Raw genomic sequence first — 13,358 nt, forward strand, 5'->3', positions numbered from 1 at the left:
CAGCGTTGTCACCTACAATCACTGATTAGAGCATATAAGTGTTATATTAACAAAGAAGGTAATCCTGGCAATCAGGACAAATGGGACAATACCCCTAATGCGCCTTGAAATGAGGAACACAAAAGTCACGTGTAAACAAAAAATCTCTGTGTAGTGATATTTGACACATTTCTATGATAAACAAATAACTGAGCTGAACCATTAGTGTTAATTTAGAAAATAAGGGAACACAGAATAAATGTGTAAAAACCATGGAGCTATGAAATGTGTTCAAAGTATTAAAATTTCAAAGAACTTATTGTGTTAAAATTGGGATTTTTTACCATGAGGAGCGACATCGCAAAAGGATACTCGGGGTTTGCTAAATTACGGAAAAATGAATCACACTTCGTACCCCGAAAATTTAACCACATATGTAAAAATGTCTCAGCTTCGAAACAAGCCATCATACATATACAAGTTTACGATATGGGCTGAGCAACAGAAGAAAACGTTACCATTACGGCCTATGGAATAACAATTGCGCATATTGCCCCATCTTGTGAGAAATGATCCAGAGATGTCTTAAGCTAATTTCACCTTGTACACCACAGAACATTGTTAAAATGATGGTTAGTAGTTTTTTATTTATACCTAGTTATCATAAATGATTTCAGATAAATATTATTGATAAAGAACAGCAAAAATTCAATAAAATTTTCACTTTTAAATGCATTACTGGCACGGGGCTGAACACTTTTTTTAGGCACAGTCATAACTTTGTTTACCCCGAGAGATCCGAAATGAATTGTTTATTCAATTGAAAAAGGCAAGAAAAAACTTACATGTAATATAAATAAATTGTAAGTAAACATGACACAATATAGTCTTTGTTATGCAATTATCACTCTGGTCTACAGGAATAGCTTATAATCAAGGGAGATAACACACTTCACACGAGTAAAGTGAGATACATCATACATGTGCTTTTATCCAATGATTTGACCCTGGTCAGTAGATATCATATGCAAATAAACAGAAAAAAAACATGTACATGTATTAAGAAAATCACGAATTACTATTGTTAATGCACACGAGCAAAACACAAGATATTGTCATTTCTCAGTGAAAAAGGGGGAGGGTCAAACCTTCTTGAACACAATATTGCTATTCAACTACATGTATTAAGCTAGTTAGCTACTACTCATTGCTTCTAATATAAACAGTTTAAATGAAGGTGGCTAAGCCACAAGGGAGAAGCATTTTTCTTTCTTTGTGATAAAATTTTCAAGAATTAGATTTTTCTCTCTCAATAATACTTATGTATTTAAATTAAATGATAACACAGTTTGAGTTATTTTTTTTGGTCTTATTTCAGTTCCAGACATATCATTACTTTTAAATATGAGATGACAAACTAAAGGTTTTAAAAAGTCCTGAATAACTGGTAAGCATTTTGATTTATTAGGTAAGCTCTAAATTATTTATTTATGGTATTTGTGCAAATGAAATTACAGTCGGTATGTTAAAAATATGCTTATATGAAAACTGTTGCTATGGTCTTGCTATTAAATGAAAAGGCTTGGTTACTGGTCTTTTCGACTCAACATTTCGAGTTAAATCTTGCGTCAACTGATTCTCATGTAACACTGCAAACTCTATTTAGCACTATTTTGATCTGTCATTATTTAATGACGCCATAATACGTGTGATGTCACAATGTTTCCTTTAATACCTCATGTGGATTTCTCACTGATAAAGGGTTTTCACTGAAATACATGTAAAAAGCCTTTTTTTCTCAAATAGAATTATGTGAATGGACAAGTTTTGAGAATTTGCACTTCATTGCACTCTAATTACATGATAAGAATGACGTTCCCAGTAGTTTTGAGGGGTTTCCACAGTATTATATACCAGATGTCCACTAGTAAGAATAGTTATTTTGCTGGTTTTTTTTTTATGAAATCTACATTTTTGCATAATTTCTCTGTCAAAATGCACTTTAAGACACAAGAAAATGTTATAGAATGCTTTAATAGGGTCTGTGTATTGTTATTTAAGGTTATCATCAGAAGTTTTGTCCTTGTTTTGACTAGTAAAGGTATACTGGAAGAAATTAATTATACATGCACGTTGTATTAAAAATAAATGAATATAGCGATAAAAGTGTCATTGCCATATAGTGCTGAAATGACTTTATTTTTTTTCAGAAATGGACAAAAATACACAGATTTATTCAGAATGTCATACCGATGAAGATCACCTAAAAATATTTGGAAAAATCAGAACTATGGATTTCAATATGGGACAATACCCCTAATGCGCCTTGAAATGAGGAACACAAAAGTCACGTGTAAACAAAAAATCTCTGTGTAGTGATATTTGACACATTTCTATGATAAACAAATAACTGAGCTGAACCATTAGTGTTAATTTAGAAAATAAGGGAACACAGAATAAATGTGTAAAAACCATGGAGCTATGAAATGTGTTCAAAGTATTAAAATTTCAAAGAACTTATTGTGTTAAAATTGGGATTTTTTACCATGAGGAGCGACATCGCAAAAGGATACTCGGGGTTTGCTAAATTACGGAAAAATGAATCACACTTCGTACCCCGAAAATTTAACCACATATGTAAAAATGTCTCAGCTTCGAAACAAGCCATCATGCATATACAAGTTTACGATATGGGCTGAGCAACAGAAGAAAACGTTACCATTACGGCCTATGGAATAACAATTGCGCATATTGCCCCAAATGCATGCTGAGTGATAACGGTTTACTTGTCGAACCTGTTTCAATAACCAAGCTTATCATGTTGTGACGGATCAAAATTAACACACATGCTACACATAAGTAGTCATAACTCTTGAAACATATTGAAAACGTTTTAAGGTGAGTAAGTTTACAAATAAGAAATACCATTACTGTATGATACGTTTATCTATTATTCCTGCAATGAAATAGAAATTGTACCTGTATTTTATGATACATATAATAAAGAAAACAAAAATTCACAGAGGAAAACATATATTTCGATTACGGTAATATATATTTTCATATGTCCCCAAACAAATATATAATAGGGGAAATAACTCTAAGTGATTTAAATTTTGACTAGCCAGCCACCCCCACAAAGCGGTTGTTTTCTGAGGTCCGACGGGCGGGTAGTCTTTGAGATGTTTCACTGTGATTAAGGGTCGACTGTTGTTTGTTGACATTTTTACTATTATTTCTGTTTGTTTTGCTTATAAATTGTTGGCAAAATATTTGAATTATATACAACTGTCATACAAATGAAAGGGTTAGCAAGCCAATAAACCAGGTTTAATCCACCATTTTCGAAACAAGGAAAATTAATGTCTTTATCGTATGAGGAATGTAACAGTCGATTTACAGTCGTTTTGCGTGTTTAAGGTTTTGATTGTGTAATTTGATAAAAGAATTTCTGTGTTGAATTTTCCTTTGAGTTCGGTAGTTTAATTACTCTACATTTTGACAGTGTGTACATTTCGGATAAATAGGTAAAAAGACTGTTTACACCTGTAACTATATTCTATTTACTTTTTTAAATACCTAAGGTAAAATATGACCAAATACCTTGTATGTGTGTTCAAGCGGTGATCTGTTAAATAAAAACACAAATGGCGTGTGTTTTAACTTTACTCAGTAACTACAGGCGACGTTATAAGGTATGATGTATAAATTTCAAAATGGGATATAAGTGAACGGTTTGATTGTGGAATTCGCATATTAATATTTGACGGATATTGAAGACAGTTTGAGGTAAGAACATGTTTTTTTTCGGTCTGAATTCAATAGTTTGTCTTAAACAATTAACTACTGAATATTTAACTGTGTTAAAGTCATCTATATTTAAAGGTGATATGAAATTTTACTTTTTCTAAAAGGAAAAGGAAAGGCTTTAAAAAACTTTGCATTTAAACTTAAAGTTTCAGACACATCATTTATAAAATAAGACCATCGACAGCCGGTAACAAGTACCCCATGAATTCTTTACAACTCGCAGAAATAAAAAAAATAATAGTTTAAGTGTACAGAAAATATTTCGATTGAAATCATTTAAGGTTTTCGGAAATGTTAACGTAACCAAATACTTCTTTTAAATACTAAGGTTCAGTATAATCAAGAGACATTTATGTTTATTCATGCGAAGACCTTTAACAAAAATAGACAAAAGACACGAAATGTGTACGTGGTCGATAATTTGGACGATACTATTGTTATGCTACGATATAATACTTTGAAATCGGGTGTTGTTGAAAGGTTTCATATTTTGTTTCGTATTCATCTTTCAAATATGTTATAAAAGTTTGTACTATTATAAAAACACAATAGTAGGAAATAATGTGTTTAATGATTATTTATGGATATTTATTTTAATTAAATATGGAATGCAGTTTAGGTACTAACATATAATATCATTGTGATTTCTTTTCATTTGTTAACCCCTGGAATAGATCATATCATCTTTTTTTTTTTTGGAAAACAAACTTTTCGAGGTTTATGTCCTTTTTCGGCCTTTTATTCTTGCAGATCCGAGGGTCACTGATGAGTGTTTGTAGATCAGACGGGTGTCTGATGTTTTCATATATCTGCATTATCTACTGCGTATTAATAAATTAAGCAGTTGCTATAATTCACGAAATATAAATGACTATTGAATGGACACGTGTTTATTTTCTCGTACAAAACAGTAAAATAATCAACTTATTAATTATGATACTGAATATAATGTTGATAGTCAATTTGAGCATGGTATATGCCATTCAATCTTTATAAGAAATGTGTTGTTCATTACGTGTTGTAGATATCAAAATGAATAATACGTTGTTATAAACACAAAAGCTTCTTTAATTGTTTAAAACCCGAGACTAGAAAGGACAATTTTACGTTAGAAATAATTCATTCGATGCCGTTAACAATTAAGACTAAGTTTACAAATAATCTATATAGTAGCTCATATCATTAGTTGATGTTTATATTTCTTACCCCTTACCTTTCATTTCACATTTTATATTGTGGATTTTGTTTTCCAATTTTCACATTTTCGATTGAACCAGTTAATTTCTTTTTTATCATTTGATTTTATTGTTTCAAAATACTCGGTACTGATGTTCTGGTATTGTTTATTAAACTGAAGGTTGAACGACTTTTGAAATTTTCCAGGGTGTGAAATGAATATGACACATGATAATATTTTTTGTATTTGTTTTATGATTCAAAGACCACGATTTTTTCAAATAACATGTTACAGCTGCTTCATGCTTTTCAATATAATGCCAACCTTTTTACCAAACCTGACCAGAAGCACAAGATAAAATTACCTCCATAAACCTGAACCAGTGAGTTGATTACTTTTATATATTATTTTCTCACTTTTACAATTGTGTCGAAATATAAACATCACGGTTAAGGTCTGTCATTATAAAGACTCTACATAGTGTTAATTGACGTGAATTGTAAAAACATAGCATAGTGTTAATTAACGAGCATTCAGTGAAGGGATACTACCGACCTAGCCAAAGCCAGGTTTTTGAAAATTTGGTTATAGCGGCATATTTTGTTTTCTTTGATTTGTTCATAACTTTTTAAAAATTGGGATATTTATAAGTTTGAAATATTGCGCAGCCATCTGTCTATTGCTGATCACTGTTTATTTTTTCTAGACATATTGTTGCTACTTATGTCGGCGGTTTTCTAATAAACGTAAACGTAAACTCAACTCTTACTTTTTACATGTTGTCGATCTTAACAGTTAAACTGAATAAAGGGTTGACAGCTGCATTCCAATGCTTATACATAGTATTCAATTATTCGATAATGAAGGCATAATTTCCACACTTCATCTTCCAGACCAAATAATATATTTACAAAATGGTTGCCGGCAAAGGTTAGGAAGTAAGCTCCTAAAATTGTTTATCTTGTTATCGCTAGCATATAATTAGGAAATACAAACGAAATGAAATTTTCATAAATAGTATGACGAAGTCTGTTTTAACCTGTTACTATACATAATATGTACCTTTTAAATTCTTTCGGTACAATAAAATAACTACCTTATGTGTTTATTCATGCGGTATTTTTATAAACAAAATGTCAGATCGTGTGTTTGTCACTGATTGCTTAGTAACTAGACACGCTACATTATGAACAATTGCCTTTAAAATTGAATGTAAAATGAGAGGTTTTATAACGTATTACTCACATATTCATATCTGAAGAATTATATAGAGATAAACGCATCATAGATACCATGATTAAAATTTTGTATAGAGTGCGTGAGGTCAGACTAGTTTCTCTCTTTGTCCTAAAAAATGTATAACTGAATATTTAACATTGAGATGATATGTATTTAAAGGTAATATGGTATTTTACTCAAACTAAAAACACAGGGAATAAATAATTAAAGCTTTGCAATAACACAAACATTTATGTTACAAAAATGTCATTCCTTCAAACCGAAATTTTCTTTATATTCAATTGCCCTCTTTTATTGAATCATTGAGATGTTTTTTTATTAGGAGAGGAAATCTGATTTTTGTTTTACATCTTCCAATACCTTTCTATCGACATCAAATTCAGACTATTTGGTGTCCCCACTACACCCACCTTAAAGTTAATAGGACCATAATGCATTTGTGCAAGATAAACAAAAACTGATAAAAGAAGGGTTAACCTGTTTGTTTTTGCGCTGACCATGAAAAGTTTAAAGTCAAGTAAAATTGAAGCAACGAATGTTGACGTCCTTGCCGAAACAAATGATTTGGAAAATACGTAATTTTATAGGATTTTGTAAAACATATATTTGCAAATAACATTCAGTCTGTACAAAAGGAGAGTGTCCGCAAAAATCGCGATTTCATACATTCCACTGTACAGAGTAAATTTTATATACAATGAGACAATATACAGTGAAAGAAACGAAATTTCGAATGAACAAATATAAAGTCTTTGTAAATGTTTTCGACGCCTTATACTTCTGTTAAATACGCCAGGTGCGATATAACAACGAGGCATACAAGTGTATCCATGTGTGGACATTTTAACCAGATATACAATAGACACTTTGTTTGGATAGTTCAATGACTAATAACACTATAATTAAGCTATACTTTCTGATTGTATGTTCGAATGTCATTTAACGGTTTTAGTTTTTTGTCATCTTTAAGTTATGGTAAAGAGAGCTCGACGTTCGCAAACAGTTTTCTCCCTCTTTATCACATAGTTTGCATTTAGTCATTTGTTACTCGCGAATATATGGTTTTGAGAAATGTTTTTGAAGCTTGTATTTAACATTTGCATAGTTCGTATCTTGAACGAAACACACTAGGAATAAGAGATAATTAAGTTCGTCAAGCAACTCTTAATATTATATTTCTATCAACATTTTGATATTTAATATTCCGGCTTTTCAAATGATAAAGTAATATTCAAGTTGCTGATCAGTCATAACTTGCGATAGACCTGTTTATATGCTGTCAACCTCTTAATTTGAATATAAATACGAATGGACAGATTGCTTGGAAACATTGAGATTTTATGATGTATTTTGTGTGATATTTTTGTAACAAACCTTTTATGTTCATTGTATTGCATTTACGCATTGCAAATAATAAGTACATTTAGAGAATGTTCGTTTTAAACGAACTTCTCAAGCAAGGATTGATAGTATGCAGTTACATGTATTCTTATAATTCTTACGAGGTAAACAAGCCTTACAGTATTTCCGGGAATTATAATACAATCTCTTATAAAAGAGACCGAGTTGTTAAAGTTGTAGTTATTTGCGTACGTTGTATGGTTGATGTTTGTTTGTCCGGCTTTTGTTTTATGTTGATTACGACAAACCTTGTCTTTTTTAATATATGGATCTGGATTTTCCATTTTTCATGTCCACCCGTTTATATCAACATAAATATTCAATATGCTCATTGTGAGAGCAGTTACATCAAATTACTTACTTGAAAAGTTTTCTATTGAACGATACTTACTACATATTGCTTTCGCTGTAAACGGATAAAAGGTCTAAACTGTTGATGATTCCAGTTCCCTGCTAAATCTAATAAAGCGCTTCGGAAGAATGACATTATTACGTGTTGTTTTCTTTTATACAGCACTGGGTCGATACCTTTGTTTGTTGGCCTATCAGTCCCAGAGGGTATCATCAGTTCAGTAGTCAGTACTTGGAACTAACATGATTTATAACAAATCTTTCGAAATCTATTAGTTAATAGATATTGAAATTGTTTAGAAAATAAGATTTCAACTCCCTCAGGCAAAGTTGCATGACCATAGATGGATGTTGGCAATTGTTTAGGTCTTTTCTATTAATATAACTCTTCAACTGGTTGGTTCTTATACATCATTGGCTTTTAGAAATTGGACTTTGACCGTTCCTGATGAGGATAAATCTAGAAAAAAAACATGAAATTCATAATGTGTTGATTTTATTTTTTTACATACCGATATTGAACGTTTAATCGATGTGAGTACCAGTTTTCGGACAAGAAAAAAATGCTGTGAAAGGGAAATGGAGTACCTTATGAGCAATTGTTAAACTAATGTATCAATGAAATACACATTCAATTTGTTTGACTAGAAAGGGTATTGGGGAAGTTAAGGTTGATTTCTTTTCACAAAGTATAACGTACGGTCTATCTATCTATCTATCTATCTATCTATCTATCTATCTATCTATCTATCTATCTATCTATCTATCTATCTATCTATCTATCTATCTATCTATCTATCTATCTATCTATCTATCTATCTATCTATCTATCTATCTATCTATCTATCTATCTATCTATCTATCTATCTATCTATCTATCTATCTATCTATCTATCTATCTATCTATCTATCTATCTATCTATCTATCTATCTATCTATCTATCTATCTATCTATCTATCTATCTATCTATCTATCTATCTACTTCCTTTAAATACTTAATGTAACACTATATCAATGAGTCATTTATCTTTGTTTAACCGGAATTACGCTAAATGAAATACAAATAGTGTGTGTGTGTGTTGGTGTGTGTGTGTGTGTGTGTGTGTGTGTGTGTGATTGATTGTATAGTAACTAGACAGTCCTTCCTTTTTGTAACTTTGACGTTCAGTTGTTGTAATTGAAAGGTTGTATAATGTATCTACACAAATTCATATGTGAAAGATGCTATAGTGAGCTTGGAATATATGATTTTCCTTTCTGCCTGAATCATTTATTGTTTTCATGTGTTAGTATACACTGAAGATGATATTATCAAAATGATTGACTTTTTGATCGACAATATAGTTGTTGACTTTGGAGTTCTGATATGTTAACATAGAGTCCGTTATCCAATGGTTTCTAATTTTGCACCCCTGATAGTCGATTCGTGTTTGTACTCGTATGAAGCATTATTCCTTCAGACCCTTCTAAAAGAAACAAAGAAAGCACCTTGAGAAATTCTTTATTTTTTTCAGATATATTGATAAATTGTCCTATCACTTAATTACCCACATGTCAGTACTTACATCTCGTGTATCCTAGTGAACTTGAAATTAAGGGTACTACTGATATTACAAGGACTGCGTCATATCTTGATCTTTTCTGCATTATTGACACAAATGGACGGTTTCACACTAAAATATATGACACACGGGATGATTTCAACTTCCCAAATTATCAATTTCTCATTTTCAGCAGTAACATACCCGCTTCCCCGTAGTATGGTGTTTAATAATCTCAGTTGATAAGTTATGATCCTGCATGTTCAGGTAGCAAGCCATTATGTACCTTGAACATTTCGTACCTCTGCCATTTAGTACTAAAAATTATCCCCCCAGACATCGAGGTTCTGGATCCGCCCTTGCTTTTTTCAATTCAATACTTTGATACGCACAATAGCAGATAAAAGGACATGAATACAATATATACAACCAATTATATATACATATCACAACATTTTCATTGACACATTTTGGCAATATCTTCCAACATGTCCAATTACCCTTCCGTGAAAATCTAAACAAGAAATATTTAAGAAATTTAAAAAACAAAATTTATGTTTTGCAAACTTGGCATGGACAGTAAATACATAATTCATGTGTGGATTCAAGAGGTAATTAAGTCGGTCATTTTTTTCTGGAATTTATTTTGTTCATTAATTTAGGGGCATTTTTGTCATGTTTTGCCTCCACCGCTTTGGCAAATAACGTAGCTGTTTTTTATTGACAGCTTTTCTCCGAAAGATTGTCGTATTCATGCAAAAGTTTGAGGACAAGTGAAGCATACCGACAGGAGGGGTCAAAATCATAACTTAATATGGCAAAAACAATTGATAAAGCAATAACCGAGGGTCTGGAAGGGCGTGTCTGTTATTCTGTAAACATTTAATTTTCACCCCTGTTTTCTCTTATCTTCAAAAAATTAACCACTTTTTTCTCTAATCTTCAAAAAATTAGACCACGCATGTCTCTAATCTTCAATAATTTTTTTTGCCAGTTATTCTCTAATCTTCATTTTTAAAGGCCGGCATTATTCTTTAATCATTTAACCCAATCCAAACCCTCATAACCAGTCGGGAATTTATGAAATAGGTGATTTACAAAAAATACTTATTTATTAGGTCAGACAAATTTGATTTATAGTTCTTTGGATTTTCCCGCTCCTGTTTTTAAGAAATCAAGTTTTCAACAAACAAACAAAACTACCGCTTCCGTATTTTTTTGGTCCGCATGCTGCTCCGAAATTAGTCTTGCCTTGAAATATATTTTTCTCACAGACGCTTTTTTTTGCATATAATTAAATCTGGGTTCAAACGCACGTGTGATCAATCAATAAAAAGTGAAAGGAAATATAAAAATCAAAATGTCAAGCCATCAGTTCTTCTTCTTCTTATGGTATCCAGTTATCCATCAGATTTTTGATGATTACTAACTGCTGCGCATGCGTAGGATAATAATAAATAAATATTTACAAAAGAAAAGTGCCAAAAATAAACAAATACTAACATGACATGTGGTTAAAACTATTTACATAACTACTAGGTTTACTGTTTTATATTGTAGAGAACAGTAGGTGTCAACTGTTCTCTAAAAATATTTAAGGTCGGAGAAAGTACTACCTTTGGAGGTAGTACATTCCATTGTGTAATAGTAAACGGAAAAAAAGGAATATTTGTAACAGTCTTTAAATGTAAGTATGTGTCTGTAAGTTTGTGGATGGAATTGTCTGGTTCTATTGTCTGTTGGTATGAGTAAATCTGATGGTATGGCGACAATATAGTGAACAATTTTATAGAACATTATAAGTCTAGTTTTAAGTCTGCGTTGTTGTTAGGTAGTTGATGTTGGTTCGGCTCAATGTCGAGGTCAGGAAATCATTTAACAAACGACTATCTGTTGTTCGTCATCATTTACATTCGAAGATATCTTTTATGAAGGGGTAAAGTCTGTCAATATTTCGTTTGATGATATCAAACACATACAAATCCGACAACAGCCGTCGGCGTCACCTACACAACAGCCCCTGTGGATTTTGCTATTTCCACCCGCCCACCGTGGGCAGTCCACCCGTGCCCACTCTAGCTGTAATCTCTTTTTTGTAAAAATATTGATAAAAAAATGCTCATCTGCTTTTTTCAAGTGATTGTAAGTCTTTAGATGATACAAAAGAAATTAAATGCCCACTCCTAGCTATATATATAGGGTCTCACTAATTCGCGACAAGCGTCAAGAAGCGACAACAAGCGACAACAAGAATTATTTTAGCGACAACAAGCGACAAGAAGACTATTTAGTGACAAGAAAACATATTTTTTTTATTAGATATAAAGAAATTTGTATTTAACATGTTTAATGTTTTTTTTTTTTAAATATACGAGCAGATATGTCTAATTAAAAGGTTTTATTATATAGATAGACGAAGAAAGGAAATATTTGTGAGGAAGAAAGAGATTGTGAAGTTTATATTAGTATATTGGTAGATGGAGAAATTAAACATTTGTGAAGAAGAATATACCAAATAATTTTTTTTATAGTCCTCATTGTGACTTTAGGGGACCTTATTTCCTCTGTCCTATATCTGGCTTTCCCATACATTTTAAATCAATAGGACAGTACTAGACTTAAAGGTTGAAATAAGTTTAGTTTTGACTGACTCTTTGAAGTCAGAACATAGTGTGACTTGTTTGAGTATGTTTTCAAAACAGTATTTACCTCAATCATGTCAATGAAATATTAAAATAATAAATGTTTTGTTCTTGATGAATTTAGCTAGAAGTGGATGAGAACAGATCCTTTATGTTTTCCTTGGACGATTTGAAGTATTGTCATGGTACTAGTAAATATATCCAATATTGTATTTTGTAAATCTTTTGATATTGATAGAAAATTGTATGATCTATTTTTTCTCCTATGGTTTTTGTTTGTATTTTGAAATGATTGAATTTGATGAGAATAGTAAATTATGTTAAAATTCTGGAAAGAAGAAGGTATGATGAGCCCAACTTTTTAAACTCGTTGATTCGAAACTAGTAATCACTATATTTTTATGGAGATTGATAACAAAATGTTAGTAATGACTGCTTCAAGTCAGAACAAAAATGACCTCTTTAAGTCAAAATGCATTAAAAAGGGACATAAATCTTATTAGAATATGAAGATATTAAGTCATAATATTTTGTGCAAAAGCTGACCTGTGAAAGTCATTTTATGATAAATTAAGGTCTGACATAAACTCAAGTCATATTCTGTTGATTGCAAGAAGGGAGACAACACTTACATCAAATTATATCTGACCTATTGAAGTCATTTTATTCTGACTTGTTTATGTCAGAGCTCTGACTGATATAATAAAACCTAGTAGCAGCTAGCTATAGACAACATAATACAATATTCGGTGAAATTGTAGACTTACTTCAACATAGTCAATTATATACACACAATGCAACACTATATTAACAAATTAAATCAGAGCGAACGGACTCAGGGCGAACTGGTATTAGGGCGAACCCGAACTAGGGCGAACCGGAATCAGGGCGAACGGACCCGGATTCCTCCGATCCAAACAAATAATCAGCATTACACGATATGTAAATAGCACTATAATAAGCAAAATAGAATATAATTAAACAAAGCATAATTCCTTTATGTTTTGATAAAAACTTAAAATATCCTACTGACATGTTTAATTACTTTGAACACACTTTGACATGTGGAGTACTTGCAACAACTTGTTTAACAATGACAAGTTATGTTGGTTAAAAGCTCATCAGAGCTTATGTTTGTATACCTTGCCGACACTAAATAAAGCTTATTTATTATTATTATTTATTATTATTAGATCAAGTTCTATTTTTGTTCCAGT

At 31.4% G+C, this 13,358-nt stretch overlaps 1 long non-coding RNA gene across 1 annotated transcript; it reads left to right on the plus strand.

Annotated features, from left to right (window-relative positions):
- The first annotated feature begins 630 nt into the window (after positions 1 to 630).
- LOC139482445 (uncharacterized) lies at positions 631 to 2,495 on the plus strand. The gene is made up of 2 exons (XR_011654867.1): positions 631 to 1,426; positions 2,190 to 2,495. It is a non-coding gene; the product is annotated as an uncharacterized lncRNA (long non-coding RNA).
- The last annotated feature ends 10,863 nt before the right edge of the window (positions 2,496 to 13,358 follow it).

Source organism: Mytilus edulis, chromosome 7 (genome assembly GCF_963676685.1).
Source record: "Mytilus edulis chromosome 7, xbMytEdul2.2, whole genome shotgun sequence".
NCBI classification, from domain to species: domain Eukaryota; kingdom Metazoa; phylum Mollusca; class Bivalvia; order Mytilida; family Mytilidae; genus Mytilus; species Mytilus edulis.